This window comes from Dermacentor andersoni, chromosome 2 (assembly GCF_023375885.2).
Source record: "Dermacentor andersoni chromosome 2, qqDerAnde1_hic_scaffold, whole genome shotgun sequence".
NCBI lineage: Eukaryota > Metazoa > Arthropoda > Arachnida > Ixodida > Ixodidae > Dermacentor > Dermacentor andersoni.
This window is the reverse complement of record NC_092815.1, coordinates 129603357-129630107: the sequence shown is the minus strand read 5'-3', so window position 1 is coordinate 129630107 and position 26751 is coordinate 129603357.

The window sequence follows — 26751 nt, the reverse complement described above, 5'->3', positions numbered from 1 at the left end:
TCCAATAGAATAAGGGCAACACTGGATTTTGTCAACCAAGGGAACAGGCTGGCTTCAGGATGAGATACTTTACAATGGATCACATCCATGTCATCAATCAGGTTATCGCGAAATCTGCAGAGTACAATAAGCATCTCCATGTGGCTTACATAGATTACGAAAATGCATTTGATTCAGTAGAGATACCAGCAGTCATAGAGGCACTACGTAATCAAGGAGTACAGAACGCTTACGTAAAAAGCTTGGAAAATATTGCTACATGCGTGTGGTATTTGTTTGTTTGAACGAGGCGCGTGGGCGCCATCACTCCAGAAAAGAGGAGGAAGAACGAACTGGGCTCGCGCTGTGAATCTAACCGGTCAGCGCTGCAACCGTTGTTGTAAATATAATCTGTAAATAGTTTCTCGTCTTAGTGGCTCGTCCTTCGCGTAAGAATATCTACAGAGGTTCTACAGCTACCTTAATTCTACGCAAGAAAAGCAGCGACATAGAAAGGGGTCAGACAGGGAGACACAATTTCTCCAAAGCTATTCACTGCGTGCTTAGAAGAATTCAAGCTATTAAACTAGGAAGGCTTAGGAGCAAAGATCGATGGCAAATATCTCAGCAACCTTCGGTTTGCGGATGACATTGTTCTATTCAACAACAATGCAGACGAATTAAAACAAATTATTGGACACCTTAACAGAGAGAGTGTAAGAGTGGGGTTGAATATTAATATGCAGAAGATGAAGATAATGATAAATAGCCGGACAAAGGAACAAAAGATCAGGATGGCCAGTTGGCCACTAGAGACTGTGAAGGAGTACGTTTACCTAGGTCAATTAATCACAGGGAACCCTGATCATGAGAAGGAAATTCACAGAAGAATAAAAATAGGTTGGATCGCATACGGCAGACATTGCCAGCTCCTGACTGGAAGCTTACCATTATTATTGAAAAGAAAGGTGTGCAATCAGTGCATTTTGCCAGTGCTGACATATGGGGCAGAGACTTGAGAGCAAGTTAAGGACCGCGCAAAGAGCGATCGAACGAAGATTGCTAGGCATAAAAAGAGAGCGGTTTGGATCAGAGAGCGAACGGGTATAGACGATATTGTAGTTGACATCAAGAGGAAAAAATGTAGCTGGGCAGGTCATGTAATGCGCCGGTTAGATAACCGTTGGACCATTAGGGTTACAGAATGGGTACCAAGAGAAGGGAAACGCAGTCGAGGACGACAGAAGGCTAAGTAGAGCGATGAAATTATGAAATTCGCGGGCGCTAGTTGGAATCGATTGGCGCAGGACAGGGGTAATTGGAGATCGCAGGGAGAGGCCTTCGTACTGCAGTGCACATAAAACAGGCTGATGATGATGATGATGATGCTGCTACTGCTGCTGCTGCTGATGATGATGATGATGATGGAGGTGGTGGGCCCCCCCCCCCCCCCCCCGAAAAAAAATACTGGGTACGTGCCTGAAGTGGTGTATTCCAAGGCGTCTGTGAGTGAGCCCAGTAAGCGCGCTTTCGCGCGTCCTTGTGGTTACAAAGCACCATTCCTCGCGAGGCGCGGCCGACGCGAGCTTGCGCGTCTGCAAGCGTACACGTCGTCTGCGCTTTAGGGAGTATCGTAATCATCGGTGAACGTTTTCTCATGCAGTATAGGCGGCTATAGGGAGTGCTCACGTGATGTCACGTACCCCTCACTGTTATCGTAGTCGAAACTTCCATGGTTCAACTATCGAGAAGTGGATCAAGATAAGGCACATTTTTCATCGCGTTCACTGTTCAACCCCATGGCGACTTCTGCGACCTCATTGTATAAAGCCTATATACGCGCCGGCAGAATTCTGCGCATTTCATTAAATAGTTCCTTCTCTCTTCCTCGCTTTCTCGCCTTGATAGTCTAGTTGACATGTACTCTGTGATGAGAAGCTAGATTTCAAATTTAATTCGCAAGATTTCGTGATATATTACAACGTTTACATATACGCTAGGAGGCCCCATGGTTCCACCGTAGGTGGACATCCTGTCAGAGGGAAAAAAGGCAAATAAAAACAGCGCACATTAGCAGCAAAATGTCTTCAAGGGTGAAAATAGAAATGAGAATAACATACGACATTAACAACAAATAACAGATAAAAAAAAGCGAGAGAACATTGCATCAAATGAAAACGATTTGAATTCAATCTTAAACAGTTTTATAGATGTTGAGCCTTTAGCATTAGTGTTTAAGGAATCCCAAAAGCTTAGGAATGAAAAAAAGGACATTTTTATTCATCTTCCACAATAGAAAATTTTCTTTTCTCATCTGTTTATATGCTCATCACAGTCCACATAACGGCCTCTTGTGAGTGTTTGTGATTTTGTTTACGAACTCATTTTGGTGCGACTTGCCTTTGCATTTTATACGTTCGTGGGTGTGAGCATTTTATGCTGCGGATTTCTGGCCGTATGACGTGGTTTATTTTCATTATCTTACTACGTATATTTATTTTTCATATTGTTGTTTCTGCTATGCGAAATGGAGTCGCCGTCACCATTACTGGGTGACTACAAATATTTCGTTTACTTTCATTTCAATAAAAAGAAAAGATTGTGCTTCGCGCAATAGCTATAGTATGGATATCTATATGGAAGTCATTAAAACTTAGCAAGCAGAAGGGGCGTCGCATTTACATGCTGAATTTCCTTTAACCAGCAAGAGAGAAGCAAGATTTGAATGGCCAGATTTACTTAAACTTTTATTATTATCCCTTTTCGCGTGCAGCTCTTCGCTGCTGAATGTCGGACAAAAAATATTGTCAAGAAACTGCACTAATGTAGATTAGGAAAACTGATCCCTTGAACCAAAAAAAGAAAAAAATATGAATGGATAGCATCACCGAATCTTTACACGTACGTTGTTGCGATATCTTATACAATCAATTGCAGCGTATATAATAATGACATATTTGTAACTAGAAGTCAATTTTTCCCGACAGGCGAATCATTGATTGCGACAGCAAATTACTAGACCGTTACACGAAGTAAGGGTAGTCGGTTTATCAAGCTGCATAAACTACTGTATACATTCGCTTACTAACTAAATTGACAAGCCTGTTTTCGCGCGCGCGCAGAAAAACACGAACACACCTCAGTCGATGGCCGGGGAGACTCGCCGTGAGAACGCTGGCGTGATGAAGTGCGGCAGCAGCGGCGAGCGAAATCGCCTTCGTCCCGCCCCTCCAAGGCGAACTAGGCGCACGAGAGCACAGCGCACGCGAAGTCACCAGTTATATCCGGCCGGCAACCTTCGACTCCAGCGCAGGGGCCTTCGAGATGGGACGCGCGTGGCTGCACTCAGTCGCCGCAGCTGGAGTAGCAGAGGTTCACGATAACCAAGCCCTTTCCCTTCCCCCCATTTAGTGCTCACAAGTCTCCCCCCCCCCCCCCGCTCTTGTGCGTGTGAGCCCTTTCCCTTCTCCCCATTTAGGGCTCACAGGTCTCCCCCCTCCCCCTCTTGCGCATGTGAGAATATGGCGCCCACCCTCTCCACCTTCCTCCCTTTCGAGGGCGAGAGGACACCGCCGCATCAAGCCACCTTCCTTCTTGGCTCAGCCTCGCATGGTTTCGTTTGCGCTTGCAGCATACAGAGCGCGACCGCGATGCTGTCGCACTTGCACTTAATACGGAACATCCCGACGACGCTCATGATTCGCCTGAAGTGTCCACACAGTTGCTACCGCAATAACATGTAAATGAGCATCAACGCCTTTTCAAGGAACTGTTAAGCACGGTGTACCACTGGGGCTGATATCCATTTTCTAATCGCACACAAGTATAATGAAGATATAAGATTTACGAAAAGAAAAACGTCAAAAACTAACCAAACGAATAAGAGAAAAGAGACGCTCAAGCCAGCGAATCAATAGTGTGCTGACTAATAATAACCCACGATGATATAATGCCCGAGAAGTGAAGCGGAATGTCCGAAATTTTCTTGGAAGCATGGTAGAAAGATACGTAAGTAAGATTGAAAATATTTGAAATACACTCAGAGCCAAAGGAAGCGTTGCGAAAGTTACGAGCAGCCTCCAGCCAACTGCAGCTCTTGACCGAATTTCGGAATGACGTAAGTAGTAGGTTTGGTGTCCACTAACATCCCTTTATAGTTGAATAAACCCCGACCGGCTTTATTTTTTTTTCCACCTCTAACCTAAAAAAATATAACTAAGTTACCTTACCCCTGCCGTGGACAGTTGGGGCAGTCTGGAAGATAAAAGGAAATGGCAGTTGCCGTTCCTCAACCGCGTAACAACATTAGTGCTTTTACTGCAGCGAAGCCATACAAGTGAAATTTTCGTAACGGCTTTTGTCTTACATGTCACTGTTTGTTTAACGCTCCTGCTTGGCTGATTTCTTTTTTTTTCTTTCGCCATTCCTTGACAGGGAGCCTTGCGTCATCTTTTTATTTTACTTCGATAGCTGTTACAAAACTTCAGCCCGCCTTCGTGGCGTCCGTGTGTCCCCAAGTATCCTCGGGTTCCTGTGCTTGTTATTTATTGACATGGGAGCGATATTACACGCAACACCTGCACTGACATCAGCGAATACTGCCACGATTCACCAGGGGCGAGTGTAACTAGAGCAACAGGTGATCAGGTAATGCCTAAAGGACGCAAGGTGAGTGCCGAGCAAATGTTTTAATAATTTCGACCGAGAATTATTAATTCTTACGTGTTTTTGTAAGAGCGGTTTTCCAGGTACTTCAATTCGTCGAAAAAGGACGAACGTATCTCCTTATGAAAATCGAACGTGTTCAGCAACTCGTACCCGTTTGGAATATAAACAGGCACATTTTTAGTGCGTCTTCGTAGTGTGAGACATAAGAAGAAAAAGAAAAGTGCCGAAGCATACCGGTTGCGCGGACAAACGTACTGGATGGCTGCACAAGAATATAAAAATTATTTATCGTTATGTATAGGTTCACGTACAGGATGTGCAATAGACCAGTATGTTGGCTATGCAAAATGTACGGAAAAGCTTGCTGCTATAACAGCAGCCACAATAGTACTCAGTCGTCCCGGTTCACTACATGGTGCAGCGAATGAATGTGGAAAGTCTTATTTAAATGTTCGTTTATAGAAAAGTTACGGGTGGTCCCGTAAGGAGTGAGCGATAAAAAACATTTACAGAAAAGCGGGATTAAATTTTACGATCCTGTTGCATGTACGAAAGTAAAAGCCAGCGTACAGCGATAGTTCATCGGTGCATATAGCAAAAATGTGCCATTCTGCGATCGTTCGTGTTAACTTTATTTTTTCGTATGGTTTGCTTTCGTGACAATGTTCTGTATGCACTTACGGTTGCAAACGTCTGAAGGTATTTGCATAGTTGACAGTCTTGCTATTAAGCTACCCGTCATGGCCACGATCGTATTACCAGCACAATGAATAGGAAACTTGCGCGGGAACAAAAGTAACAATGCTACAGAATACATATGTATGTGTCGTGTAAGTCTAAGTCATCATATATCGTTAAGTAGGTGTGCAGTACGTTATGTACGTGTACTTGCGTTTCGTGCACTCGTCTGCAAAAATGTGAACGTCTGTATGTGTTCTCGCAGAACCCGGAGAACTTGTACTTATTTATGCAACTGCCCTCTCTTTAACACTTGTTACTTGCTGGACTTGTGTGCAGAACTTTGTGTCACATTTCAGAATTTCATTTCGTTTGCCAAGCGACGAGGGCAGTGGCATAGCCAGAAATTTCGTTCGGGTGGGGGGGGGGCTCATGTTGCAGCTCGGCCTCCTCCTTAACGGGCAGCTTTAGCTCTGGTGCTCCTATCTAAATACATGTAGAATGAGAATTCGTTTTTGTTGGCAACCACTGCACCATATTTGACGAAGTTTGTTGCATTTAAAATAAGGAACCTAAATTATAGCGACTGTTTGTTTTCAATTTTTTATTTAGGTTATCAATTCTTTATTAAAATATGTCAAACATCGCCAATTTTCAGTTAACGATACTATCAAGTTTAAAACATTGTAACTCAACAATGAGAAATGATATCACAATTTTGCGAATTACATCTAATAGTACATCTAAAGCTAAAAAATTGATATGTTACACATGAATCTAAAAAAAAATTGTATTATGGAAATACGGCTTTTGCAGAACCCTTGCTCACAACGTAACCAATTCACGTAAGACACAAATTGACACACAAAATTTGTCCGCTTTGGCTGTTATAGTAAATGGCGTTTACAGAAGCGCGATATGTGTTCTTGATGCAGAGCTATTAGCTTGTAAACGCCATGGTTCCATTTTTTTCGAACTTTTGAATTTTTCAAAATATTTTATTCAAACTTCAGGCCCTAAATCGAAATTCCGCTTTCAACAGACACTAGAATTGAAATTTCTCTGTCAAATGCAACAAATTTTATTAAAAGCGATCCGGAGGTTATCTCAGAAAAGCGTTTCTGCATTTTACATGTATTTGAATAGGCCGCGTCGGAGTTGGGCCCGAGCTAAAGCTTCATCATAAACAATTTGTCAAGGGATCAAATACATGAATAATAACTGCATTGCCATTGGCAAAGAAGCTGCAAACGAATTCTTGAACACTGCGCATTGTCAAAACAAGTAAGATATGTATTTTTTTCATAAAGGAATATACCCGTATGTGCCAGAAATTGTGTCCAAAATAACTGATACCAAAGCATCCATGTTTTTGTCTATTTTATAACTAAAGAAAATATCACACGAACTTTGGAACTATATCAGTTCGAAACCAGCTAAGCAGTGCATGCCGCTGATACGAAAAATGTAAAGCCCATGAAATGAACAATTTGAGGACGAATATGTTAATGAAACTGACATTGAAGAACCTTGTTTACATTTTTGTACGCATGCAACGGCCAGTGAAAAATCTCAATGACGCTGTCATTTGTTCCAATGTATTACGCAGGAGCAGCTGTCACCAGTCGTGTATCGTGAGTATCGCGAGGTTGCGTTTCACCGAAATTATAGCCGCAACAGAGAGCACGTATAAAAAGCAGGAGTTCTGCATAATATACGAGGGTGAGTCAAATGAAAGTGAGCCAATGCGAATATGACAAACGGGGTACTTTATTTAAAAGTAGTCTCCATGAGCCTTTAAACATTTGCCCCATTGTGTAACGAGTCGCGCGATTCCCGTCTCACAAAACTCCTTGGGTTGCTGCTTTAAAAAGTCTCCCACTGACTCTTTCACATCATAGTGCGGCACGAATCTGGTTCTCTTGAGCTGTTTCTTCAGGTGCCCCAAAATGAGGAAGTCGCAAGGCGACAGGTCTGAGGTGTATGGCGGATGCTTTAGCGTTTCCAACTTAAACTTTGCCAGTTTTCGGGCATTGTCGTGGGACAAGATGACCCCATTCGTCAATTTTCCACGTCGTTTGTTCTTGATTGCAACACGCAGCCGATCCGGAGTTTCACAATATCGGAAACAATTGACAGCCTCTCAAGTTTTAGCAAATTCTATCAGTAATGACCCTTGACGATCGAAAAAAAAGTCAACACACCTTTTCGGCGGGAATGACGGCCTTTGCTTTCTTGGGGGTAGTGAATTCGAATGTTTCCACTGTAAGCTTTGCCGTCATGTTTCAGGCTCGTAGAAGCTGCACCATGGTTCGTCTCCTATCACAATTGGAGACATGAAATCGTCACCCTCATTCTTATACCGGATCGGATGAGTCAAGGCAGCACCGAACTTCTCATTCTTCTGGCGGTGGTTCAAAATCTTGGGCATCTAATGCGTACACGACAGCCGATAACCAAGATCTTCATAAATTATGGCGTGAACCGAACCGTGACTGATGTTCACACGCTCTGCCAGTTCACCAATTCTTGTCCTCCGTTCTTGTCTCATCAGCTCAACAACATTTGCAATTTTGTTGGGGGGTGATTGCCCGGTGGCTTTGGCCCGGTCTTAGATCGTCTTTTCAACTTTCACGTCCTTCTTTGAAACGTTTCCTCCAACGCTTCACAGTGGCCAATGAAATGTAGTGGTCAACGTAAATGGCAGCCATACGGCGACTAATTTCTTTTTAGGAAACACCTTCAGCAGCCAAAAACTTAACCGCACCACGCTGCTCAACTTCTGGGGCGTGCATTACGTGACGCAATCATGTTAAACCAAGTGTATGAGAGCATTAAAGAAAATTTATCCTCACACCTGTGTGTCACTTTTGTAAATGAGAGATGCCTGTGTGCTACGCGCATGCCTCGCATAGAATGTACCGAACCACCATTGCGCGGGGTGGGTAGGCTCACTTTCATTTGACTCGTCCTCGTACATAATACATGCGAAGATACAATAGAATATACAAATGCAAAAATACAGCTTGATAAAGGGCAAAAAATTGTCACTGGAAACAAAATTCACTGCACGTATGCACAAAAACTCGCAACAAGATATTTAAATATACGTATAAGTCGCCAATGAATCTACGTATCTAAGAAAAAGTCACTCTATATGATGCGCCAAGCAAGGCAAATAAACATGTTGCTCAATCACAGATTCACAGAATCCCAGATCCCGCCCCCGTTCCATCCACTCCCCCCGACGTATCGCGTGCGACGGAAGGCGGCGCGTTTCCTTCCCGCTTCTCTCCTTTACGCACACAAGACTGAGCCACCATTGTCGACAGTCGCACATACAGCATGCGGCGCGCGGTCACGATGTTATCGCCCTTGGACTTTACACAGATCATGAGGGCGACGACAGGAATGCGCCTGGAGTGTCCATATAATTGCTATGGCAATAATATAGTAAGAGTGTCTGGCAAGGAAGTGTCCCGTGGCCCATTACTTTCCGCAAAAGAAGTAACAAAATCGAACTTTCACCATGCGACAATTCGCTGCGCCGCAGCATGCTTTTTATTGCCTTTTGTGGGACGGGAGCACCGAAATAAAAAAACGCAAAGGAAAGTATCTTGGCCACAATCGAATGCCTACTTTGGGCACCTGATGTGGCTACCGAAGGAGGAATGAGGAGGAATGAACGTTTATTGTGAGAAACAGCGAGAAAGTGTACTTTCTTCACCCTATAGGTGGGTGGCTCTCTTAGTCGTGAAAGCCGTTGGCTAATGCCGCAGCCCGGGCCCGGTCCACCAGACTTCGCTGATCTTCCAGGCTCTGTGCCTTTAACATTGCCTCCCACGTTTCTTCGATCGCTTGTAGCGGTTCTGAGGCATCATGTTGACTGTTTTTCTCGCGGTGTTGGCACACCAACACCATGTGTTGGAGGGTGTCTGGCACATCACAACATCGGCATAGGTATTATAATTTAGTGGGGTGTGTCCGGTGCATGATAATTCCATGTACATATCGAAGGCAACGTGAGACGCTTGGGCCACCGAAAACCTTACGCATACTGCTCGGTATCCTGCACCGGCAAGACAAGACTTTCCGGAGAGGTTGCGCTCCAGCGAACAAGGTGCAATCCATCGACTCTCCACAGTGATCGCGACGAGCGAACATTGTTTCTTTTTCTCGTCTGCTAGCCAGAAAGCGTCCGAAACTCTGCCAGGCGGAAATCCACTCGGCCAGAGAAAACCGAAAGCTCACCAAAGTGCACCGGGCGGTGGTCGGGGCAACACGAGAAAAACGCATGCGCTCTGGTTGGCTCTGGCAGCCCGTGGGTAGGGTAGCGAGAACAAACAGATTGAGGAGGCTTAATGTGTCCTCGCGAATAAAAGTGAACGTAGGAAAAATAAATAAGAACATAGTTACCCTTGCTGGCTTTATTGTCTTCGCATGGATGCTCCGGCGTAGGTAAAAAAAAAAATGTTGATAATTTTTTGTGTGACATGACGGCGCAAATGAACCACCGCAACGCTTCGTTTCATCGGACCTCGCTGCGTGATTTGGCAGCTTGTCTTATAGCGTGTTGATTTGGCTTGTGTCGTTGTATGTTCCGATGTAGGACAAAGGTGATTGGCTTTAGAAAAGTCAATCACCTTTGGCGTCAAATGTTTATAACAACAATAAACCCCCAAAGTTCCGCAATTGAAAATCTAAAGCACTACTTTGGAAATGCCAGTGCACCTTTCACATCAAAAGTTTATGAGAACTTTATACCCATAAAGATTCGGAATTGACATCCATGTGCTCCGTAGGTTCCGCGTACTCCACGAGATCCCGCGGCGACCCATTTCGCCATCAAACCGCCCCTAAAACTTTGTGCTGGGATGGGGCTGCTTGCGTTACGTGACTCCCGGTGCATGGGCGTTGCCGTTAAATCCAGCCCTAGTTCGCGATGTTCGCGGCAAAATGTTTTTTCGAGCGTTAAAAAGACATTTCAGACAAAATCCAGAAGGATTTTTAGCACCGGGGGTTGCTTTGGTCAGCGGTGCATGGGCAGCACGAAAACAATTCGGGGGGGGGGGGGGGGGGGGGGCTGAAGCTTCATAAGCTACCCCCCCCCTGGCTATGCCCTTGGACGAGGGGTAGTCGGTGCCACCTAAAGGTGCCGACCTCTGCTATTAAGTCATATCATTAAAAAAAAATCCCGCCTTACGTGTTACGCATGTGCATGGTCAGGCAATCCGGACACCTGGGAAAAAATTATTAGCTTCAACGAACTTGTTAGTGAACCTTTCAACAGACTGTCCTGTTAACTGACCACGCATGTGAAACCGATAGCTCAATTGCCACAGTAGCCAAGAAAAACCTCTTCTGTTTACTCCGTTCGCGCTATCCGATGCGGGTACATATCAGCGATCGAAATGTTACTTTGACATCTATTCACTGGAGCCACAGGACCGGCTTCCGCGTCTGCGAGCAGTCGGGTGGCACAATTAAAGCGGTACTGGGTTTGTAGCCGACGGCCTGTGTCATCCATGCAGAGCGGGCTCAAGTTAAAGGCCGCGCAGAATCGTCATCTGCCATATCGCACTTCCGCTGACTTTGCAGCGTTTCGTTTACAATTTTTTTGCGGCCCTATGGAAAGGTCGAACGAACGCCTTGTCTATCGCACGGCAGCCGCTGCACTGTATCCTAATTTACGTGACAAAGGCCGTCAGTGTAAGCTCACACTTATTTTAAATTGTGGTTGTGCGCCATTGATCGCACCGAGTCATCCGCAGCTGTCCGTGACGGCTAAGGTCGGGGGGTTCACGCAGTGGACTTCATTACTGCCGTTGTCGACGGTTTCAATGCGCCCGTCAGTTTCAACGCAGCGCCATGGACTGGGCGATAAACAGCCGAATGATTGGCATCCGAAGGATTCTGCGGTGTGACAATGCGCGCAGGCGAACAGCGGGTCAAGGCAACTCATTAACACCAGAGCCAGATAGGGCGCCCCGAACTTTTCGTCCTCGAAATTAAACGCTCCACTAGAAGCGATAAGGATAGAGCATTTAATTATGACGTTGTCGAGGTAACCTGTCGTGTACAATGATTGAGTATAGAGGCGCTGCAGTTGCAAGAGGGTCGATGCATCGCGTGATCACGAGACCATCGTGACCACGCGTTCCCTCGCGACCACCTTCTGTGTCATGACGTCAGGGCACATGCACCTCCCTGGAAATGAAACCGAAACTGGTTCTTAGCAAAGCTATTGTAGTAAATTATTTACGACGGTCTCAGCCTTGCCAGTATTTTTTCGACGAGTTTCGAAGTCGAGGACCTCAATGTAACAACTACAAGAAAGTCGGAAATGCCATATCAGTGCAGCTTTACCAAGAAACCTTGGCCCGGGTTAAGGTATAAGGTATGGTATTACCTTACACCATGTCCATGGGCCAACTTCAAACGCATGCAAAACGCAGAAATGCTTTTATTAGAAAGCCACGGGACCGATTTGAATGAAATATGTGACGTTTCAGACAGCAAGGTGTATTCTAGTGAGTGTAGGCAGCCAAGTTTGGATTTAGCCTCAAGTTTTTTTTACAATATTCCCAAAGATTGGTAAACTAAAAAAAAGAAGAAAATGGAAGCATGAACTTTAATAACTCCGTAACGCTGCAGCAAAAACAGATGTCGCAGTTCTGCCAACTGGCCTGTTGGAGCATCTAAAGTGGACGAATTGAATATACAAATTTACCACTAATCTCTACTACAGGGGCTGGATAGCGCATCGACTGCCCTCAACAGCCTTGTAATGGAAGCTGGCGCTTACGAGCCTTGTAGGGGCACTTCGCGTGCGCGGCGAGTTCCGCATTTCTTGTTTTCTTCGCCTAGAATACCCGCCTGTTGTGCCGTAAACTACCGAAGCAGGCCGGAGAAGTGTTTTGGAAAGGCATGCAGAATATTTCATCGCAGCGCCGACAGCGTCACTAATATCAGTGGCGCGCACTGGAAACACTGGCGATTTAGAAAACGCTTGACGTAAGAAATATCGCAGACGGGTTCACATTGTCGTAAAAGCTCTTACCGGTATCTGATCTTGACGTTGAGTGCGGCATTCGGCCGAAGATGAGGAGGAGTTATGTTATTTATGTTATGGGCAGGACTAGAAACAAGTAAAATAACATTAAAAAGTCATCGTTACGGCCGGCAGCAAATCGGACACTGTGGCCCGCGGCAAGAAGAACGTTTCTCTCTTTGCGATGGTTCTCGGGCTTATAGCCCTTTCGGTTCGTCGGGGTCTCATATTTAGCCAGTCGTCGAGCCCATGCAGGTGCCGTATTTTTCATCCAATCGGCGAGCCCGCACACGTGCCATCATATTCATCCAGTCGTAGGGCCCACGCAAATGACGTCGTGTTCGGCCGATTGGGACACTCCATGGGCTCTATTCTCCGATGGCTGCCTCCGTCCGGCGTTGCCTCCTCGCCTGGTAGGCGCTCAGCAGGAGGGGATTGGTTGTCCTTGAGCGACATTCCAGTGCTGCAAAGCAACTTTTCTCGGGACTATAGTCAACTATCTCGCACCGTGGCAGCCTCCAGTTGCACTTTCGGGAGGCGTCATACAGGCGGTGGTGGCGGGGGAGACAAAAGCTCCACGCGCGGCATACGAGGGCGAGGTAGCCCACTTGTCGGACGGGTATGGTAGCATGGTCAACGCGCTCCTGTGCACAACCATTGGAATGCGACGGCCAGTGGTTGCGTTCGGAGAAATTGACCGATGCTAGTTCACGGTCCCTCTCAACCACCGGACATGTAGGGACAGCAACGCCCCCTAAGAAAGTGGAAAACCAAGAAGAAAAAAATTATATGGCCGCAACATTATTCGACTAAGCGCATTATAGTTAAGTATAACATACGCCTTAATTCCGCCACAAGCCACTGCATGACGCCAGATTTCCGCTGGCTTCGCATGCGCCTGGCTCGGCGAGCGGCGAGGCGGCATCCAGCAAAGCATAATGCAGATAAGTGGAATTTACTGTCTCTAAGATAGTTACGAATTTGCAAGTGGGGGACTTCGTAGTGGGGGAGTCCGGAAATGTGGACCACCTGGGGTTCTTTAACGTGCACTTAAATTTAAATACACTCAGACATATACATACACAATAAATATATTCGCGGAGTTTGGTTAAGGCCTGCGTACCTCAACAACATCAGCTGCGCTATCGTAGCGCGTAAGATGCTACGAAATCTTTGTTGTACATTGCAAGCGGACGCCAGAAGGCGTTTTTATCTTTTCTAGTGGTTTTGTACGGAGCCTTGCGAATCCTCAAAACAGTATAACGTTGTGTTCGGGAAGCTTTTTTGGGAACATATATACGAGTAGAGAGCGCTAAAATGGCACCTTATGACAATGTAATTTCATGGCAGAAACTTTTTCTCGAAACGTGTGAAGAAGCCGCAGCTCTGTACTGACAGATAACACGGTTGCTTTTAACTAAGGTGTGGTATTTGTACAGCGATGTAACTGTTGCCTAGTAAGTTAAAGAGTTCGCTTGTATAACCCGCCGTGGTAAGCCTAACACGGCGGCCCCATTCTGATGGTGTCAGAAAACAAAAACGCTCACGTATCCTGCATTGCACGCAGGCTTAGGTACCACAGATGGATAGATAGAAAAACTTTATTGAGAGGCATCACAAATGACCGCACTTAATGTTGTGTCTATCAGTATGGCGCGTCGGGCATACGATGGCATTATGGCACGTAAAAGCACGGAAAAACAAAATTCCCTTGTTTAGGATACTTTTTTGGCTCGACCATCGCGAGCATTACTTTGGCTAATAAAGCGCAACAAACATTTGTGTTATGGGAGAAAGAACGTTCATAATCTTTTAACTTAAATGTTCCTAGAAGGACATGTACAGTTTCCACTGTTCGCCGGTTCAGCAGTCCAACATGATAGCGTTTATATTGCTTTCCGCAAACGCTGACTCGCTGTGTTGACGGGAGCACTGTCGCTTCTTTAGTACGTATACCGGCACCATCATAACACGGCAACGCATTTTCGTAATACCTACGAAACGGTAATGAGCGTTGTCGTTTATCATGCATGCCGCGCCATCACCGCGTGGCAATTGAGAAAAGATATGCGTGTTAGTGTGCCCTCGGCCGTATAGCCTAGGAGGAGATTGCTTTATGGCGTCGATGCCACACGTATGCCACAAGTTCATGAGTCTTTTCGCTTGTCTTGGTTTTGATCGTTTGAATTATCGAGTTCTTGATTTTTTTCTCCCTTAAATAAGTTGTCGATTTAGGCCGTATGTTTATTGGTGTACTACTGAGTGTACCATGTGCATATTAATGACGCTCATGGTTGCACAACTGTGGGTAACCCCCCCCCCCCCCACACACGCGCACACACACACACACACACACACACACACACACACACACACACACACACACACACACACACACACACACACACACACACACACACACACACACACACACACACACACACACACACACACACACACACACACATATATATATATATATATATATATATATATCAGATACGTTGCAGACTCGTAAAAGCAGTATTACTATAACTCTCAGATTATCACGATGTACGACGGGCATCCAGTCAGGTAAGATAACCATCGAATGATAGGACCTCATTATGCCATTGCAATAATGTCACTCGAGCCAAGCGTGAGGACCTATGTGTTTCTTAACGTTCATCAAAGCAATTATTATTACGAAACGATGATGAAGCCAGTAATATTGACCTTCTAAGCGTTAGTGTATTCTCGCGTCCTTTTGCTTAGTTTACCTACTCGCCGTGCGCACAACAGCACGTGTGGGAAAGCCACCGGCTTTTGAGCACAAGAGAGCGTCGTCGCTGCGAGGCTTAGCCCGAGGATTTGATGGAAACACCACCAGCGCGATTGCCGCAACCCTGGTAAAGCCAGGCGCGGACGCCAGAGTGGAAATTTCTGCCGTGCTTCGCAGGCTCACCGTCACGCCCAGGCACACCCGTGGCAGGGATGATTGCCTCGCCAAAGAAGCGTATACGGCGGATGAGGCCTGAAACGCCGGGCATTCGCGAGGATTATGGCGCTGATTGTGGGAATCTGCGACGGCTTTCTCGGAGTATTTGCTCCCGTTTGTTGCGCTTTTGTGAGGGGATCGAAAGGATCAGGAGGCAAGCGTTGCTTCAGCGCTCTGTGGTCATGGTGCACACATCTCTTTGCAAACACTGTCTTCCTTTTTTTTCGTGAACACGTCTGCGACAAAGAAGAGGAGTTTGCGAAAGCGCCGTTAGCTGGTGTTTACATCGAGCTGAGGACAACAGCAGAGTTGGGGCCTCCATTCGCGTTGGAAATGGACAACGCCACAGCAGCGCGTAATTCTCGGGTTCACCTCCGCGTTAGAGACACATGGTATACGCTACATTTAGTGCGGTTGATTGCGGCACATCGATTCACGCAGATGGCAGCTCGACTACCCCATTCTTATCTCGCGATGGTCCTAGCTGTACTTGTGAATTTCTCTACTTTGCGCCTGTGGGACTCAAACGTTTTTCCCATGTGTCTTATCACGACGTGAACAGAACATGCTGTACCGTCTGTTGCTAGGCGTTGCATTTACGAACTCACATGCTTTCCTTATTGGAATGGCCAACAACTCCACGTGCGACACGTGCAACATCGATGAGACGCTCGCATATATTATCTGTGTCTGCTCGCGATATAGTGCCCAGAGGCAAGTGATGTGCAGAGTAGTGGACCAATAGGGCTATCGTCCACTATCAGAACTGGAAGCTTTAGGTCAGTGCTCCCAAAGAACATCAGCGCTGAAGGCCTTACTCGCGTTATTAAGGTTCCTGTGGTCTGCGGTGTTTCACGATATACTTTAGGAACGTGCCGCGCCCTACCGCTCTATAGTGTACGGGGTTTGTTCGTGCTCGTCTCTCTTTTTCTCCATCTCCCCCTTCCACTTTCTCTCTCTTTTTGTCCCCTTAACCCTTCCTTGTACAGGGCAGCCAACCAGAACTACCTCTTTGTAACCCCCCTATCTTTCTATTCATCTTTTTTCTTCTCTCTCTTCTCTATAATACGTCATTCTGCGGCACACAACTTAGGTGTTATTCGGTGTAGGAGTATCATGTTGGCTCTATTTATCTGTTTTTCGCGAGTGTAGATGAGCCGTAATTTCCGCACGGCATTTTATGAGCCCTCCTGGGTAAAAGATGATCGGCCAATCTTTTTCTTCATGAAGGTTTTGCTTAGAGGCACCATTGATAGGTGCTCCCAAAGACTATTGTTCACGAACATGTTTCCTCACGAAGTTGTGTAAACTGCGCTTCTTACACATTGTATCGAAGTCGTTTTGATTGTGATCTCCCTCTCTCAGCTTTCCCTTCATCTCTACCACTCCTTTCTCCACTCTTTAGAGAAGAGCAGCCACTCAGACGTTTTTCTAGTGGCATCGCAGCATTTTTCGCTTTCTTTTTATCGATCTACGCTTGCCAGAGGCGTCAGCCAGTGAACACGACACCCTGGCATATAAGGATATTTGGAAAGGACTTGGCCCCACTGGCAGCGTGTCCTGATTATGCCTCTAGATTTACGCTTGCTTGCTTGATTAAGTGGGTTTAACGTCCCAAAGCAACACTAAGGGGCCCGGAAGACGCAATAGGGGAGGGCGTCGGATTAATTGTGACCGCCTGGCTTCTTAAACGCACCGACCAATCCAAGTACGCGAGCGTTTCCATATTTCGCCCCTGTCGAAATGCGGCCAACCGGGCCGGCAACAGGGCAGCACGCGACCTTGAGCTCAGCGCCAGAACACCATAGTCGCGGCACTCCCGCGGTGAGTTTGGCTTTATGAGTGTGATTCATTTGCTTGCCTTGGAATAATTTCGTTATCTCCATGCATTTATCACTTCTCTTCATTTGATGTTATTGAAATCCCACAGTCCTGCCACGCTGCCAGTGGGCTGACACCATTCTGTTAGAGAATATCACTCGGTGAACTGCTAGGCATTGTTTTTTGTGATCGTGTACTTGACTTACACACAATTCTGACACGTATAAAAAGTTCTCATCAGTCTTGCATGATAACACAAGGACATCCAAACACATTCTGCTCCTTTTGCGCAAGAGAGAGATGGAAAAAGGCAGTATGCAAAAGATGTGCGTTTATACAAACTAGTGCGACTAGGCCTTGTTTAGCTCAAAGCAGGAGGCACGCAAAACGGCAGCATCTCTTCCGGAACGTGCATAAAATGGTGGCATTATTTATGACAATTATTGGGACTCCTGAACAGCGCTGCTTGAATTACGCCTCCGCAAGCGAAAAATATCAAGAAACATGTATTATTCCCAATTTATTTCACAATCCTTGGGGTACACCAAATGGCTGATATGTCTCTTTCGGCAATATACCACATGGCTCAGTCTCAAATTCGAAAGATACCCAGATAATCTTCAAGAATTCACTGATGTATCTGCACACAGCGCCCGTCTGAAAAGTATGAAATGCTGTTAGGGCCGGTTTAACGTAAATTGATTAATGAAGGGAAAATGAGACATCCGCCCAAAAGTCGCGCACGCGCACTTGCGCATTCATCAAATGGAGCTCTCACACGCCTAAACGTTTCTGCGCATGCCGCATGACGTTTGGGTGGATGTCTCATTTTCCCTTTATTAATTACTTCTCTCCACCTTGTGGGTTTCTGCAGAACTATTACGTCAAACTCTTGCCTTTGCTTCTGAGTTGTTGGTAAATTCGACTCCGACTGCCATCTGCTAGCCGCCTGGTTAGCTCAGACAGTAGAGCGGCTGCCCCGGAAAGGTGGTGGTCGCGGGTTTGAGTCCCGGACCAGGACCAATTTTTCTTCAACTGCGAAGCTTTTCTTTCGAGGAACCCTCATAGGTTTCCTCTGTGCACCTAGCTACGTTTGGCTGGATGTCTCATTTTCTCTTCTTTAATTACTTCTCTCCACCTTGCGGGTTTCCGCAGAACTATTACGCCATGACGTAAAACTATTCCCATCTGTTTTTATTCCAAATCCGCCATTATCCCTCGCTCATTGGCCCAAAATTTTCAGGCCGCGTCCATTTTCCCTACCTGTCAAGCGGCGTCAGGAATGCTCAAAAACCGACAAGTCAAAGTCACATTTACGCACTAATTGTGCATAATTATGCGGAACAAACCCGGCAATATTTTTGAATAACTGCGAACTGCCCCGTTCCGTATGGAATAATGGAAAATGACTGCCTGTTTGATAGCGTTGGCGGCTGCAGCTTGTCAGCCCGGGCGCGGCAGGAGGGAGCCCGAGCATGCGTTTGACATGCCAGACGACCTCTTTCGGCGGCACTTTCGCCTGAAGAAAGAAACTGTGCGGTGGCTGTGCGACGAAGTGGCGGAGGAATTCGGAGGCGTGAGAGCAACAGCGCTGTCGGTGGAGCGACAAGTGTTGTGCGCGTTGCGGTTCTTCGCCACGGGCAGTTTTCAAGGTTCGGTAGGCAGCGAGGAGACGATTTTGATTTATTTTGTTTATTTATCATACCCTCAGGGCCAGGAGCATTATAGAGGGGAGTGGCAGAAAAGAAAATGCGCAACATAGGACGTAAACAAAACGCAAAGATTATTATGAACAAGACACACTACAAGAGGTTTCTTTCCATACAATGTTAGCTGCTGTGTCACAAAGGAGAAGTTCCTGGTAATACAATGTTCGCTAAAGTTTCACGAAAAAGGCTGTTGTCATAGTGTTTACGGTATAAGTCGCAAGGTGGTTCCAATCTATGCATGTGCGAGGGAAAAGGACCGAGAAAATGCTTTCTGTGGCAAAGACAGGTCCCAGCTTTATGACAGTGATCAACACGCTGTGATACAAAACGGGGTCTTGTAAAGAATTGCGTGTTCAATGTAGGATGATGATAAATCGCATGAAATAGTGATAGACGTGCAATCCTACGTCGAACAGACAGTAAAGGAAGACTAAGATTATGCATCATGAAAAAAATGCTGGCAGTTCTACTATCATTCGAAAAGATAAATCGGACTGAGTCATTTTGGACAAGTTCTAAAGCCGCTTCCAGGTTATCTTGGGCAGAATACCCTACAAAAGTAGCGTATTCTAATCTAGGACGTATTAGACCTTTACAGAGGAAGTGTGTTAGGTTACAAGGTGAGCTAGCGAAGATACGGAGCCCGTAGCTGAACATACGGATAGCGTCTTAATAGCCTATTCGGTGTGAATTGACCATGACAGGTTTGTACGAGTAGTTACATGGACACCTAAGTACTTGTAAGAGTTAACTGTTTCTAAAAGAACGCTGTTTAAGTGGTAAGTTGCACGTTGGCGAGAAACACGGGATACATACAGTACTTTACATTTGTTAATACTTAGTTGCAATAACCACGAGTTACACTAGTTAGATATTGCGTCAAGGTCGAGTTGAAACCAGTTAACGTTGATCTCATTGGTTATTTCGCGAAAAATAACACAGCGCTCAGCGAACAAGTGTACGTTAGAATAAAGTGTAGCAGGGAAGTCGCTAATATAAATGAGATAAAGGAGAGGGCCCAGAATTGAACTTTGGGGTACCCCAGAATGTACAACGCTGAAAGAAGAAATAAATCCATTAACTGTAACAAACTGAGTGCGGTTTGTTAGAAAGAGCTTCATCCAGGTGAGAAGGTTAGGATCTATATTTAGTTTATTTAATTTGTACAAGAGAAGTCTGTGGCAAACCTTGTCAAACTCTTTAGAGAAATCAAAGAAAATACAGTCGGCAAAAGAAGGACGATCCAAAATTTGATGTAGCTCGTAAGTAAATGAAGCCAGTTGTGTTTCACATGAGAAAGCTTTGCGAAAGCCGTGCTGAGCTGGGGGAGAAATGAATTATACTCGAGGAACTTAACAAGGTCAGAAAAATATGATACCTTCAAGTAGTTTGCAACACGTACTAATCAACGAAATTGGACTTTAGTTATTTGGTGAATTTTTGTTAGCTGACTTATGTAGGGGAATCACTTTCCCGATCGCCCATTCTTTAGGAGTGTGGATGGATCTAGGGACTGCTGAAAAAAGCTTTGTAAGAATAAGTGAACTAACAGCATTAGTACTTTTTAGGAATTTAGGTTGATTGAGTCATAACCTGGAGAAGAGTTAATATCAAGAGAGATTTAAGTAGCTTTATGAGACCAGGCGTTTCAACCATAATTGGAGGCATTTTCATATAGTCATATTCACGTGCGGCCGGCAGAACACTTTTACACTTGGTATTTCATGAAGTTATCGTTGAAGAGAGTGACACATTGCTCGCGTGGGAGACGGGAACCCGAAGATTCGTGCAAGGCGATGTGGTTACTAGATGGATGATTGATAATTCTCCAAAATCTCTAACATTAATTTTTGCCATTGATGGAAGAGTGGCAGACAAAAAATTTATGCTTAGCAACCTTTAATGCAGTTATACAAGTATCAAATGCTAATTTGTAAGTAGCTCACATCGATTCGGTGGGCGAGCTTTTAGCCAAGAGAGAAAAACATTTTTTTGGTTGGCAAGCCATTTGATATGAGGACCATACTAGGGCGCTTGTGGGTTTACAACAATTTTGCGAGTCAGTATATGCTTGTTGGTTAGTTCGTTGACTTTAGCAAGGAACAAGTTCCAGTTAGTTTAGACTTAACGGTTGTCAAACCAGGGAAAAAGTCGTCTAGACATGAGGTTACTTCTCTGTTAATTTAGTCAAAGTCGGCGTTTTCGTAATTGTGTATAACGTTCCGTTGTTTCGTGGTTTTGGGACTAGTTGAGTTGAAAGCGAAATGAAGAAGACAATGATCGCTTATGTCAGTTAAATGTGTGATTGAATGTATCAGGTCAGGTTGAGAGGTTAGAATTAAGTCAAGTCTATTTGCTACATTGGCAGAGGATCGCCTAGGATCGGTAACGAGTTGTGAAAGCGAAAAAAAAAAACAGAACATGCGTCGAAAAACTCCTTAGCCTGTTGCGAAAAAGGCGACAGCGAGGGTTGGTCATTGCTGCACGTTATGTTTGGAAAGTTGATGTCGCCGCGGACTACTATGTGCGATGAAGAAAAGCAATTGCGTACATGGTCACTGGCAAATAAAGAAGACGTAGAAGGTGGGCGGCAGAACACAGCTATTATTATGGTTTGATCATCAAGGGTAATGGAAGCCCAGACAGTATCCAGCGACCCGATAACGGTGATGAGAAATGAAGGTATGCCTTTTGATATGGCCAAGAGAACACCGCCTCCTCTGTGCGCAGTGCGATCGCAACGGTATGAAATGTAGTTGTGTGCGCAATGAAAAAGTTCAACGTCACTGGCATGAGGTGGCAACCATGTTTCGATTAAGGCAACAATTTGGGCGTCGCATGAGTCTATTGCGTATGATAAGGGGTCGTATTTATTAAGAATGCTTCGAACGTTGGTAAGCAGGACTGATGTCGGAGGACGCGATGACGGTAGACAGCCACTATCCCTCGTGTTTTCCTATGATGATACACGTGTCGTATGTGGTGAATGATTGTCAGGGTTGATCGTATTGTCGCGATGTGTCACGAATCCTTGAACAGAGGCAGTAGTAGCGTTAAAAAAATAGCACTTTTTATTCAGATACAGCTTGTCGTGATGAACCTTGAAGGGTTCAGAATAAGAAGCCGAGCTTTTATCATAATCGAAAACCCTCTTTCTAGTGATGCGTGTAGCAGGTGAAAAGTCTTCGCTTGTAGTCATGTCTTTTTGTTTAAGCATGTCCGGCATCGAAAGAAGCCCTTCTTTGGTTTTTAAATAACTTTATAATTATTGGCCGACATTCATTCGGTGCAGAACGACCAATTCGATGTACTTTCTTGATCAGATTGCAAGAAAAGCATTCATGAACCGAGGTAAAAGTTGCAACCCCATTTTGTGTTCACTTTCTTGCCAAGTTTCCTTGGCGTCCGATAGACCATAAATTATTAATTTGTCCCGATGTGACTGGTCTTCTTGCTCAGTCAATCGGTATTCTAGCAGTCCATTTATAGTGGTGAGCTCTTGAAGCGATGTTTGCATTGCTACGAGTTGTTCCTTGAACCGGCATAGTGTTCTTGTTTTTTCTTCAAGCACAACTAGTCTTTTGTTGATTCTACTAATTTTAGTATCTAAGCTTTTCTGTCCGTTCTAAAGCGTTTTAATATCTGCAGAAATTTCAGCTTGGAACCTGCTACATTAAAGTGAGCGGTTGTGCACATCTTTAATAAAGTCAAAGAGAACCTTCATTTAGTGGGGTCATTAGGGAGGGAATCGATTTCGAAAAGGGATTCGGAACGAGTATGAGGACCAGGGTTAGTCTTCTCTCTCACACCTATCGCATCCCCTTGCCCCTTCCCCAGTACAGGGTAGCCAACCGGAGATAATCTCTGGTTAACCTCCCTGTCTTTCCTTTGCCTTTCTCTCTCTCTCTCTCTCTCTCTCAATGTCACCAGAGCATAATAGTATAAAAGCTAAAGAAGCACTCACAGAACGTCTCGCGCAATACCCATGGGCACAAGAACAGTAGCATACACAAGGAATTAGATCGCTTAGCATATAATGCTAATTGTGCGCCAACCCGCATCACGAAGTGGAAATGAATAATAGCCACTCCGGTGGCGCTGTTTGCGTGCCCACTGAAGATGACTGGTGAAAATGGCGCATTTATATCATTGGCTTGTACTGAAGACGTTGACGATGTGGCTGAACTCGGGTGAACGGGCCCGCCAGGTAAGGATGCATCCAGGAATGGCGCCATCTTGCCAATGTCGGTGATCAGCATATGCACGCATGACGGTTGTGAAGGAGATAGTGGCGTAGCATGGTAATCAGTTGTCAGCCTGACAAAAAGCCACGCGATGAAGGCCTGCATCACGAAGGGGAAACGATTAAGAGTCATGCCGGCAGCGCTGTTCGCGTGCCCACTCTTGGGTAGGCGACGCGTGACCCAGCCTGCGGCGTGACTCAGCCTGCGGTCAGCAAGTGTGTGCGACGCGTGGTGGAGGGAATCGTCAACGCCGGGGCCTGCAACAAGTGAGTCCACTTCCCGAGGACGTCGGAAGAAAAGGCGGCCGTGAAAGAAGGGTTCCTTCGACGCGGCGTCATTCCCGGCGTCATTGGATACGTGGACGGCAGCCTTATTGCCGTCGTCGCACCGAAGGGCGAGCAGAAGCCGGCGTTCATGCGCCGCAAGGGCTACTGCGCCCTCAACACAATGTTCGTAAGTATCCTCAATTTTGACTAATTCGACGTCATAATAACGCGTGGCTTATGCTGTGTGCGCCCTCGTCAGATCTGTGACGCGGGCATGAGGATTCTCGCCGTCAACGCCCTGCGAACGGGGTCAGACCACGACGTCTCCGTCTGGAGAACTACATGGTTGTGTCGTCGGTTCCAGCAGGGACACATTGCCAAGGCCGGCGAGCACCTCCTCGGCGAGCAGCGGGAAAATTTATACAGTTCCAATTCTGGCAGCATGCAGTAAAGTGTGCACACGCCGTAAGAGAATACTGAAGCCCGAACCACTTATGTTATATTAGGTTATTAAGTATAGGCAAGGTAGGCGCGATATTGAAATTTTTCAATGGTATCTGCGCGAAAGAAAGTGACAACACGCCTATGCTGTACTTTAAACTAATCTTTAATATGCATGTACAGTTAAAAGTACAGTGCACGTGTGTCGTCACATTATTTTTTACACTGATATTCATTTATTAATGAAGACCACAGAACTCGCACAAATAGCTGCCTAGCTGCAAATAGGGATGTTACTATGTCCCAGCTATTGTTATCTGTGATGACAGCTGCGTCAGGTGCTCAGCCTGAACATTCCTTTTTTATAGCCTTTCTGTAGTAGGTGCATGTTACATGACCCATGCTTCACTCAGTCAACTTTATGCAGATAATGTAAAACAATTTTTTTATGATCATGCAGTTGGCAGCGGCTACTCCCTGCAACCATGACTCCTGAATCCGGTCCAGGCCATCCTCTCCTCCCACGCGCATTGCAGAAGGCATGTAGAACACTGCACACGCTGCCATGCGATCCACAGTGGAACGGTGCATTGGGCTTCTGAAGAGCCGCTTCCGCTGCCTTCCGCGGTACCGCGCCCTCCACTATGAACCGGACCGTGCAGCAAACATCTTTGCAGCGTGCGCAGTGTTGCACAACTTATGCCTTGAAGGAGGTGACGACGTGTCTGCTGTCAGTGGCGACAGCAGTAACAGCAGCAGTGACGATGACAATGGCGACCCCTTCCCACAGGGAGTTCCCCGAGTGAGGGCAGCGCTTATAACGTACTTGAAAGGCTGTGCTGCCTGGGACAATGTTATTAGATCATTTGGCACGACTGGGCAGCAGCACCAGCACTACCTTCTAAGGGTGCGAAGGTGCCTGCGTCGACAGCAGCAGCGACCGCAGCAATAGACGTGTGCCTGACACTGCAGGCGGATGGTTATTACTGCTGTTTATACGCCTAATATAGAGCAGGAACCAACGTGAAGAAGTCTGTGCAATTAGTGAAAAGCCTGCTGTTTTTTTTATCGAATTTGCTCAATCATAACCAGTATTTTCACGTATCCTGTGCCAATGAGCTGTCACTACTGAAGATGATTGCATCATTCCAGTGTGACACTACATGAGGGTCTTTCATTTAGTAGCTCTGGATAGAACACCTTGTACTCATCAGCAGACTGTTGTAACCACTTCTATGGGCAGCTGGAGTTTACCGATTGATTTGCTCCTGCTGCTGTTGCTTCTGTCATCTTAATGCATTTCGCTGCTGGCATCCCTTCCAAGAGCTTGGAGGACGCGGCCCTACAGCCCGCCCAGCTTTCCACTTAACGTTTTTCTGCAAATGCTAGTGAGCTTATACATTCCGAAGATGTTGCTAGCCGCGGGCTCTCCTTTTCTCCGCCACCTACCTGTGCCTCAATCCTGCGGCGGCAATAACAAACCCGCGCCCAATGCAGGCGCCAGCGCCGGGCTGTTTTAACAGCCGGCCCTAGCGCGTTGAGCGCGGCAGCCACTTCGCCCCAAAGAGCTTTTCTTTTTTTGAGCGGCACTCACATTTGGCGAGACGCTTGTAGCGGCTCTCGCCAGGTATGGGTGTTGCTCTATAAGTTCAATCAGCAAGGTGGCCTGCGTGGGCGAAACGGGGGGTCCTTTCACTGGGGCCGCCTTTTTTTTTTTCTTGCTCACAATTTTTGCCGGACCACAGCGAATGAATACCAGCAACTCGTACCGTTTCGCATATCATCATGCCGTTAAAACATGACGGTTACACTTATTTAATGTGTTGTTATATTATCACGACATAAGCACTGGTACGGAAAATTTAAAACAATTTACTAACAAAAAAAAGAACCTTTTCTCGTACAAGTTATATCCAGCAGAGCATGTACAGCCCGCAGGGGGAAGTTATCACTGCGCAGCACTCTATGGCAGAAAAATATGAGCCCCTGTTACAGACTAAACTTCAATTTAAATGAGTACCTACATTCGGAGATAGTTCCGATCGTTCATACAAAACGTTTGCTTACCAGCTACCTGTTGAGATGTACTGCCTTCTAATCTTCATCGATTCTTGCGTATCCTATGTGAATAAAAGCAAAAGTAAACACCACGCGATCACCGCAGATGTTCAGATGCTACTGTGCAGGCATTAAGCACAAGAGAGAACGATGTGTTTACTCACCAAGCACTAGGCTTTCACAGTCTCCATGATGTTGACAGCTTCCAAAATTCTTCTCGGGCGAAAGTACATCTCGGACTCCGCGATTTCATCGAATCGGACAGCGTTACGGGCAAAAACACACCAAGTGCAGTCCACGGAACCGATCAGCCGTTTTCGCGTAGCCGCCATCTTACAAGTGCGTAGCGAAATGGATTCTATGCGGAATTGACGCATGTGTGGCTATGACTCGAAAAATGGAAACATTTCTTTTTACTTTCAAGTGCGCTTTAACTAATCTTGTGTGAAAAGATTTTAAAACAATTTTGCTTCCAGCAACATACAACTGTTTCTTTATTAGGTGTTTATATCTACTATATAGTTGCTATACGGTTCCTTTACGAGTAAAGAACAAGCAAAACATGCTTCTGGCAACGATGGAGGCTGTTGTTTCGGCTGATTGAAAACGCCGTGAGTTCCCGCCCCCATACGCATAAACAGCAGCGTCATTTTGCCGTCCGGAATTTGTAATAATTTCAGTTTGAAATAGCCTTACGTTATCGCAGCCTATAGCTCCCGTTGTCGGCTACCTTCAAGTGATCTTGGGCCAAAAGGCAGGGCCGTTATCTCGATACTCAAGCTAGAACATGCTGGCAAGTTGCGAGAACAAATCGAGATCATCCAGGTAACCAGTCAAGACCGCATTACACATGCTGATT